Below are 9,890 nucleotides of genomic sequence, written 5' to 3'. Positions count from 1 at the left end.
TGTGGCCAGTTGGCTCCTGCCTTCTTCTTTTGAAATACCAGATGAGAAATTTAGCATAAAGCTGGGTTTGGTGACACATGACACACTCTTTAATCCCAGCACTCAGGAGGCAGAGGCAGGTGGGTCCCTGCATGTGAGGCCAGCCTGGTCTACAAAGGGAGTTCCAGGACAGCCAGAGCTACACAGAGAAACCCTATCTCAAAAAAGGAAGGAAGGAAGGAATTTGGCATATGAAAACTTGACCTGTCTTCCCACATATGTTATCGTCAGCCGCATCCTTTTCTTTTAAGGACTCTGTCTTCTTGGTTCTTTCACATCTGCTCCCTTCTATCAATCTTCTCTTCAACTGCTGTCATCGGCCCCTTGTTAGGCTATGCTAGCAACAACCTAAATAAAATATCACACACACACACACACACACACACACACACACACACACACACACACACACACAAATACAGAGTGTTTGAATAAGAATTTCAAAATAACAGCTTTGAGCATAAGCACGTCCCAAATGTTTCCCCAGCATTACATGGAGCATATTTACATGGAAAATGTAGACTTCGGACATCAAGGATTCAAAGGTAGCTGAAATACAGCTTCTTGTGTTTGTCTGCCACTCCTTCTCTTATCTTTATCCCTCCTTTCCTCCTACCTACCCTTCATTATGTGTGTGCTCCCAGATATACTTAAAAGCTGTACCTCTCATCACTTCATGCTACGTCTCCTACCCTGTTCCTGCATTTAAGTTTTCAGGCAAAGGGAACTCACTATAATTTTAACATGACCATCTCACCCTAGTAGTTAAGGCTATCACAATGCCCTTTTAGATGCCATGGGGGCCTTTTACCTAACTGTTCTTGGGTGACTTTATACTACTCCCTGACCTCACAACTCAGTCCATGCTTCCCTGAGTCCAAATCTTATCAACACACATCACCTTCTAGAACAAAGAACCATCCTTTAAGGTCAACATAAGAAATAGTAATAATTGTGTACGGCCATACCACCCTGAACATGCCTGATCTTATCTGATCTCGGAAGCTAAGCAGAGTCGGGTCTGGTTAGTACTTGGATGGAAGAAACAATAATAATACTTACACACAGAGCATTGTCTTGAGAACCCCAGAAAAAGAAAGAAGAAGAAAAAAAGAAAAGAAAATCAATGAAGCAGAAATTGGAGCAAAGTGTTGATTCAATTCTCATCACAAGTTGCTATCTTGAACCCAAAATTTTTAACCTGGAAAGTCTTATGTTATGCTATAATAAGTGTAAAGTTGTGTGGAAACCAATAATGCTGAATCTTTGGCACATGAGAAATCAATTATAGTTGCCTAGAATGGAAAAACTTTAAAACAAACCGCCAAGGGTAGAGCCACTACCAAAATGAAAGAACTTCCCATCCAGACCCATACAGGTTCCAAAAATGAACTACAGTTGTTTTCTTAGTACCCTGGAGTCTTAATTGGTTCTATTTATACTATGGAGCTGTCTTTGAAACCCCAGGAGTTTTTCTTTATGCCAGAGCTTAGGAATGCAGTTGGAATTCACATTAAAATACACATTGTGGGGGCTGGAAATATGGCTCAGTGGTTAAGAGCACCGCCCACTCTTCCAGAGGTCCCAAGTTCAATTCCAAGCAACTGCATGGTAGCTCACAACCATCTGTAATGTAATCTGATGCTCTCTTCTGGCCTGCAGGTGTACATGCAGACCGAACACTGTATACATAGTAACCAATAAATAAATCTTTAAAAAAATACACATTGTAACTTTATTTTTAATTTTATTTTTTAAATTGCATTTTATGTGTATAAAAGTGGTTTTGCCTGCATGTATGCATGCAAAGCACATGTGTGTCTAGTCCTCTCAGGGGCTAGAAGAAGGTTTCGGATCCCCTGGAACTGGACACATGTGAGCTGACATGATGTGGGTGCTGGGAACTGAACATAGATCAGCTGCAGGAGCAGCAAGTGCTCACACTTAGTCACTGGGCCATCTCTCCAGGCCCCATATCATAATCTTACGATGTGATTGAAAATAAATGAGTGAACTAATCCCAATCACCCCATAAAAATCCATCAGGATCCCAATTTTTATATCAAATTCCAACTGGGTATAGTATTAAGCAGAGCAGATATTAGCTGTACTGTAGCAGCCCTTTCAAACAGCAGTAACAGCGTTTGCATTGTACTCCCCCCTCCTTAGGGTCACCCTATGTGGAAACTTAACCTGAAAAAGAAATCGTCTTCTAAGAAATGACATAAAGCAACCTACAGTATATGACTGCAGTGACTCAAGGCGATAGAGAAAAGACAACTTATTTCTCTTCAATGGTTGGCTTTATCAATCTGCACACTCCCAGGTCATCTTCAAAGACATTTTTTCAGTGCTCTTCTTCCTACAGTCTTCACAAAAATCCTATCCCTGCTTTGAGGTCAGGTGAACCAGCTTTCCTATTGAGAATGTCAGATGTCAGTCACAACGCCATCCCCAGTATTGAGTGCCCTGGGAGAAAGAGGTGTGGGTGTGGCTAATGGGTGTGACCTCATACAGCTGGGAAATGACTCTTCTTCTCACCAGGGTCATTCGGTTCACAAGGTAGTGACTGGATGAGCCATCAGCTTCTCCTTGTAGTATTGCTGAGTGGGCCTCCAGGAAATGAGGTCTCTTCACCAACACCAACCCCAAAAACCAAGAAGGGGAGCAGTATTTCGGGCTTTGTTCACATCCTCCTCATCTCTGTGGAAATAAGAGTGCTGGCTTGCAAAGAGGCCAGATGTCACACTTCCGCCACTTGGCTCGGGCAGAACACGAGATGCCTTAAGAGGTCACAGAGTTTGTACTTCTTTACCTAGAACTACATTATAGTTGCAAAGTATTTTGGAGGCCCATACCTTCTGTTGGGGAAGGAAACAAAATGGTAAGGAGAAGACAACCCTCAGCTCAAGTGTAGTGTACACTGTATCTCCAGCACTGAACTGTGCCCAACAAGTGAGAGCTCAGTGGGTGGATGGATGCTAAGCTAGCTTGTACCTGCTGAGAAGAGCCAGCTACTGGCATGTCTTACCCATTCCACATTACCCTAGTGGCAGTTTGTAATTAGTCACTGAGAGAGTATGTGTGCCACAGACTGCACAAGGGCTATGAACTGCCCCTTCTCTCTCAGAGAGGCGGTGGTTTAACATTTTTCATATCTTAAGGCTCAATCGATACATTGAAATATATGATGTGCCTATTACATTCCAGTTATTTTTCGCACATGCCCTCTCGCGTACATGTCATAACACTGAAAGGTAGAAATAATAGTAGGCTGTCTATGAGTGCCAGGGTTCAATATTAGCATATGGGTTTACTGTAAAGGTGACAAGAATCCGTGGGGTTTGTTCATTCATTCGGCATCATCCAGCCTATAAGGGGTATATCTAAGATTTCAACCAAAGTTAGCAAAGGTGAAACTTATGTGCTGTCTCTCCCATAGCATCATACATACAGACACATTCACATGTGTGCGCACACAGACATACTCACACTCACACGTGTGCACACACATAAATACTCAACTCACATGTGCATGTGCACACACGTGCGCATACACACACACACACACACACACACACACACACACACACACACACACATCTAGCCTGTCTGCCTTCTCACCTCAGTTACAGCCCTGAGAGAAGCAGGAATAGAGGGAGGTGGGTGCTATGCCATGTATGGTCTGTAGTTCATCATTCTGACTCCCTGCAGCAAGCCCTTCCAGTCAAAGCTCTCTCTTGCTTTCAAATAACGTGATGATGTCACATCCAGGAGTGCAGTGGTTACTCCCTAGAAAGTTCAAAGGGGACATGGTTAATTTAAAAAAATGTGTTATTTCAGGTCACACATAAGCTTCTGAGCACGACCAGAAAACAAATGATCACTCACGCTTTCTGCAAACTCTGGGTCAGACTTGTATTTGTGACCGCCAGCAGTGACAACTTTTGGGATGGTCATCATAATCTGTGATTCACGGGCAGCCTGATGGATGGCGAGGTCTGGTGAGGACCGCTTCAGTGAGCACAAAATGGGCTTAGAGAACCACAGAGGTTAGAAAATCTACATTGTTTCAAGGCAAGCAGGTTCTGAAGAGCAGTGATACTGTGATAACAACAGCACCGCTGTCCTAGAGAAAAGAACAACACAACCAGAAGCAGTGTATTTGACAAGAGAGACCACAGAGATGGCTCCCAGACCTGAACAGAAGTCTTCAGAGGGCACTGATTGGACACACGCATACAAAGACTCCCTCTCTATCTGGATGGTCATCGGCAAACCATCTGAGGTTCATATGGATCCCTAAGTTATTTGTAGACGTGTCCAACCCAACACTCTGAAAACTACGCATCATCCAAATTGGCGTGTTAGAGTTCTCTGGAGGAACTAGATATTATAAACAGGACTAATTAGATTGGCTTACACAACAGCAGCTGGGTGACAGACAGCAGTCACCGGAACACTGCAAAGCTGGGAAGCTGCTCGGTCCACGAAGTTGGATTAGAACAGCGTTGCTCAACATTGCCCAAGGTGACAAATGCAGAGCTTGCACACAGAAGGCTCCTAGGGAATGGTAGCCGAATGAATTCACTTACTATTTAAGGAATCCTGTGAGTTAAGCAGACAGTTAGTTATAGGAGCAATTTTCTGCTCTTCCTTTAGCTACTCCCAAGACTTCCTTGGTTAAGATATGCTTTTGCCAATGTGAAGATGCAGATTTTATTGGAATGACCCCAAACTCATTTTTTTTCCCCTGCAGCAGCAGCAAAGTTGAAGTAATGTGAACTGCTGTCTAAAATAACTGGGTGTAAACAGCAGGCACGCTCTCTGGAGAGCAAGTAGTTGAGACCACAACCCAGGAAGTTCAGTTCCCCTCGGTCTCACCCTCTCCGCTTCTTCCTTCCCGCCTTTTCTCATCAGTGCATCACCTTGTACTCTGAGACCCCACCCCTATGCAAGAGGAAACTGGAAAACAGGGGTACACCGTAAAACTCTGAGATGGGACGCCCTTTGAAAAATGTCTACATAGAAATGGCCCCTTTTGCTCTATGTATGGCCTTTTAAAATACAAAATCCAAGAAATTGGTGGAATAGGATTACTCTGACTATCCCCATGGAAATCTTAAAGGATGAAGTACTCCAGTTTGGAAGTTTCTAAAAATACAACTTTTGTCTACAAATTAGAAGTCTTCCTGAGTGGAAACCAACTGTCCCAGCTCAGTACCTCATACGGGAGGATAATGTAGCCTTGGGGAAGGAAGCAGAGCATTTGGATGCAGCAGAAACTCCTAGCCTAGTAAATGCTAAACAGTTACATTCTAAGTGACTCTCACATCACAAGGGATTTTGAAACAGTAAGTCACAATCAAATAGCAAAGCAATAAAGTCTCATTGTCACCACAGTTAATGTTGCCAGTTTTCTGCTTTGCTTTGGTTTAGATTCTAATAATTTTGCTCCAAGGCAGAAAGTTAGTGTCATTTAGATTACACCATGGACAACTGTCACCTCTGGATGCCTATCATGTGAATGTCCTGTCTTTAAATGGAGAGCATTCTCTTAGGAATCCTCCATCAGAGGAGGCAGAGCACACTGGTGGGAGAGAGGAAGAGAGGGAGGGAGGGGAGAAGAGAGAGAGAGGAGAGAGGAGAGAGAGAGAGAGAGAGAGATGAACTGTCACAGACTACCTTTCCCAGCATCCTTTGCAAGGAATTCACCAGAATTCCACAGAATTCACCAGTCACAACCGGCCATTCTGGAGGCTGAGTGTGTGAATGTGGTGGCAGCAATACAAAGAAGCAAAGAAGCAGTGGCTGTGCGGTGTCCTCTAGGGGTGGCTGTTTCCTTAGCAGCAGTCATCGTGGCTTAAGCCCACCTCTGCGCCTGGAGCAGACAGTCTACTGTGCAAGCGAACAGCCTAGGCGGTGGGACCGACCCCTTCCCTGTGGCATGTGGCAGCGCCAGTTGCAAGTTGCAGGCCAGCCAGCTTCCTTACTGGCTGTGTACCAAGAGTTCCCAGCCCCGTTTCCTTAATTCTGGTAGTGTGCTCAAGAGCTTTACAACACCCAGGAAAACAGTTTCTCTTATGTTGATTTGTTAAAAGATGCCAAGGCAGAGACAGCTAAATGCAAGGCAGACATAAGGCCATGTCGGGTCTGTTTACGGCCAGAAGCTCCCACGTTGTCTTCAGGAGTGCCTTTCTCCAAGCCAAAAAGTCTCCAAACCTGCATGCCCCCGAGTTTTAAAAGTACTATACCCAGCTCTTTAGTCTCTTCTTCCTTCGTCCTTTCCCAGAGGATACTGGGCTGAGCTGAAATTTCCAACCCTCTAATTTCTTGTACTTTGCTGTAAGCAGCTCCCTGCGGAGGGTATCTGACCTACAGTCACCTTGCAGCAAAGCTCAGGCATGATGGGAAGGGACACATTAGGAATGACAGAGAAAATTCCCAGAAAAAAAAATCCCATATCTTTAGAAAGCCCCGAGCCAGGAACATGAAACAAAGACCAAACAGATTCCTCACAGGACGGTGTGCAACATGGAGCATGCCTGGCCCTGCACAGTCCTCTGTGCTGGTGTGAGGAGGCTGTTGGGCTACTCGTTGGGTCTGGAAAGCTTGAAACAATATTAGCTACTCGCTAAGGAAGTGTGTGCTTCTGCTGAAATGCCTTGATTGTAGGACACTCGGCATCTTGGGCAGATGTGGGACAAATGGACTGTAGGCCACTGACATACAGAAGGGATCTTCACGGTCACCCCCAGCACTAGGTCACAGGACGGGCAACCTGAAAGCATGGAGCTGACTGAGCTTGTGTGTCCTCCTTTGGGGCACTGCTTGAGTGGGGAATGGTCTCTGGGAACAGGCCTGTTTTAAGAACTCACAGAGGAGGAGGAAGAGGAGGAGAAGGAGGAGGAGGCAGGTACAGAGTGTTGGACACCAAATGCAAGGGTCCCCATGAGAAATCCAGGAGATCTGAAGACTCAGCCTAAACAACAAACATGAATGTCAAGAAACTTGACCCATCCACAATGGATGGGACTAGAGACGGTCATACTGAGTGAGTTAACCCAGAAGCAGAAAGAGTCACATCGAATATACTTACTTAAAGTGGGCACTAGCCCAAAAGGCATGTCCCACAAAAGTCTTCACTTACCAGGAGATTGGGATAGATGAGAGGACATCCTACTGAGACTCTAGGTAAGAGAAATATAGGAGATGGGGAAATAGAAGGACCCAGAGGGTCCTAGAAACCTATAAGAAGAACATCGTGATGGGTGGATCGGGCCCAGGGGGGTCTGTTCAAACTCTTGCACTAACCAAGGACAATACAAGTAGTAAACATCAAACTCCTACTCTGATCTAGCCAATGGACAGGACATTCTCCACAGTTATGTGGAGAGCGGAGACTGGCTATGACATGAACTCTGGTATTCCATATTTGACCACCTCCCCTTGGTGGGGAGGCCTGGTGACACTCAAAGAAAGAATAAACAGGCTACCAAGAAGAGACTTGATAGCCTATGACCATATAGTGAGGGAGGAGGTCTCCCTCAGTCACAGACATAGGGGAGGGGAATAGGGTGAAAGCGGGAGGGAGGAAGGAATGGGAGGATACAAGTGATGGGATAACAGTTGAGTTGTAATCGGAATAAATTAATAAAAAAAAAAAGAAAGAAAGAATGAAAGAAACTTGCCCTGGATCTCAGGCTTTCTATGAAGCAAAGATGGATAGAGAAGGCAGGGCCAAGGAGCAGTGGTGGCTTGCTGGGAAGGTAGTGTGCTTTGCCTATCACGCATATGCCCAGCTAAACTGAAGCTCTGCCAGTCGTGATCTCTGGGCCTACAGTGAAAACATACAGTGCTGATGAGTCTCAACTGGCAATGTGACAAAATCCGGAATCACCAGGGAGATGGGCTTTGAACACGCCTGCGGGGCATTACCTGGAGTTGGGAAAACCCTCCCACCATGGGTGGCTCATTCCTTAGGACAGGATGCTGGACTGTATAAGGAGGAGAGAGCAAGCTTAGCACAAGCATTCATTCATGACTCCCTTTTCTCCCCCCCCCCCCCCCCCCCCGGACCGCAATGTGGCCAGTTGTCTCAAGCTCCCCGCTGCCTTGACATCTCCACCACGGACAGACTCTGCCTCAAACTGTGAGCAAGAATAAACCTTTCTTCCTTAAGCTGCCCTTATTAGGGTATTTTAATCACACCACAGAAAAGTAGCTGGACAGCCATTTACTCTCACTCGCTTTATTTGAAGTGTGTCTAATTGGGAAAGAGACCACACTGAGCTTGACTTTTACGTTGTCTTGACTTTTACGTTGTCGCCAAAGCTGTGGTAGTAAAGTGATTAGAATAAGTGGTTTTCTTCCTCCAGCATCAGCAGATCCACATCAGAATTCCTAGGGTCACTCTGAAGACACCCCCTGAGGGGTAAAGAATTGGTCAGAATTCTCCAAGAAGCACCCTTTAGAGAGTCACTTTATTATTTGCTGATTTTGCAAGTTTGTCATGTATAGACCAGATAGAGATTTTTCTATATCCAGAAGACTTTGTTTTTTTTTTTTTTCAGAAGGTCTGAGTGTTTACTATATAGATACAAGATTGCATAGATAGATTTTATTGATGTAAGAAAACAAATGTTCCATGCATGCTCAAAGCATTAAAAAAAAATAATAACGTTACAAAAAAAACATTTGTGTGTATCTATACACACATGTTCTTGTGTGTGCATGCCTGTGTGTAAGACCATGCCTATGGAGGCCAGGGGTAATGTCCAGTGTCCCCCTCTATATTCTCCGCTGTATTTCTGAGCAGTATCTCACTGGACTTTGAGCTCACCAGTGCAGCAAGAGCGGCAGACCAGGGGGTTCCAGGAGTGCCCCCCCCCATTTCCCCTTCCCCACACTACTGTTACAGGTGAGCATTGTGCACCCAGCTCTTCACCAGGGTGCTGGGATCTGAACCCAGATCTTTATGCTTACGTGGCAAGAATTTTATCAGATAAATGCCGGGCATGGAGGTGCCTTTAATCCCAACACTCGGGAGTCAGACCTGAAGATCTCTGTGAGTTCAAGGCCAGCCTGGTCTACATAGTAAGTTCCAGGATAGCCAGGACCACACAAAGAGACCCTGTCTTAGAATTTCACCAGATGAGCCATCTCTCCAACTCCACAAAAGCTATTTTATTTATTTGGGTTTTTTTATTTTAAATAAGTATTTTAGTTTTTGAGATTATAATGTAATTATATTATCCCTCCTTTCCTTGTTCCAAACCATTCCATGTGTATCTATCACTGTCATCCTTTCAATTTATGTCCTCTCGTTCTTTGGTGTGTGTGTGTGTGTGTGTGTGTATTACTAAATACATAAATACAATGTGCTAGGTCTGTATAATATTACTTGCATGTGTATGTTTTCAGGACTATTTGTTATGTTAATTTATTTTAAATGATAAGGTATAATTGTGTTTTTATTTGGTACACTGTCATCTTTTTGCCTGTGTGTCTGATGAGCATGGAGGTCAGAGATCCTTGTCAAGTTTACTCATCTATTGCTTCCCACCTTAATTTCTGAGTCTCTCACTGAACCCAGAGCTTACAGATTCAGCTAGAACAGCGGGCCAGCAAGCCCCAGCTTCCCCCTGTCTCCACCCCTCCAGCAACTGGGCTTATAGACTTATGCCCAGCCCAGCTTTTTCTGCATGGATGCTGGGGGTCAGATTCCAGGCCTCAGCTACTTCACCAATCCATCTGTGTCCCCAGCCCTGCAATGTTTTGATACAGACTTGATAAATTAGCATATATATTATCTCATTAATATACTAAACCCAAAAGAATACGTTTTTTTT

General features: G+C 44.6%; 1 pseudogene; it reads right to left on the bottom strand.

Annotated features, from left to right (window-relative positions):
- Positions 1-3,708: 3,708 nt before the first annotated feature.
- The window catches only part of LOC127196690 (L-lactate dehydrogenase A chain-like), a 74,509-nt pseudogene continuing 68,327 nt past the window's right edge, over positions 3,709-9,890 (bottom strand).

Source organism: Acomys russatus, chromosome 12, assembly GCF_903995435.1.
Source record: "Acomys russatus chromosome 12, mAcoRus1.1, whole genome shotgun sequence".
NCBI lineage: Eukaryota > Metazoa > Chordata > Mammalia > Rodentia > Muridae > Acomys > Acomys russatus.
This window is presented reverse-complemented; position numbering and strand designations above follow the sequence as displayed.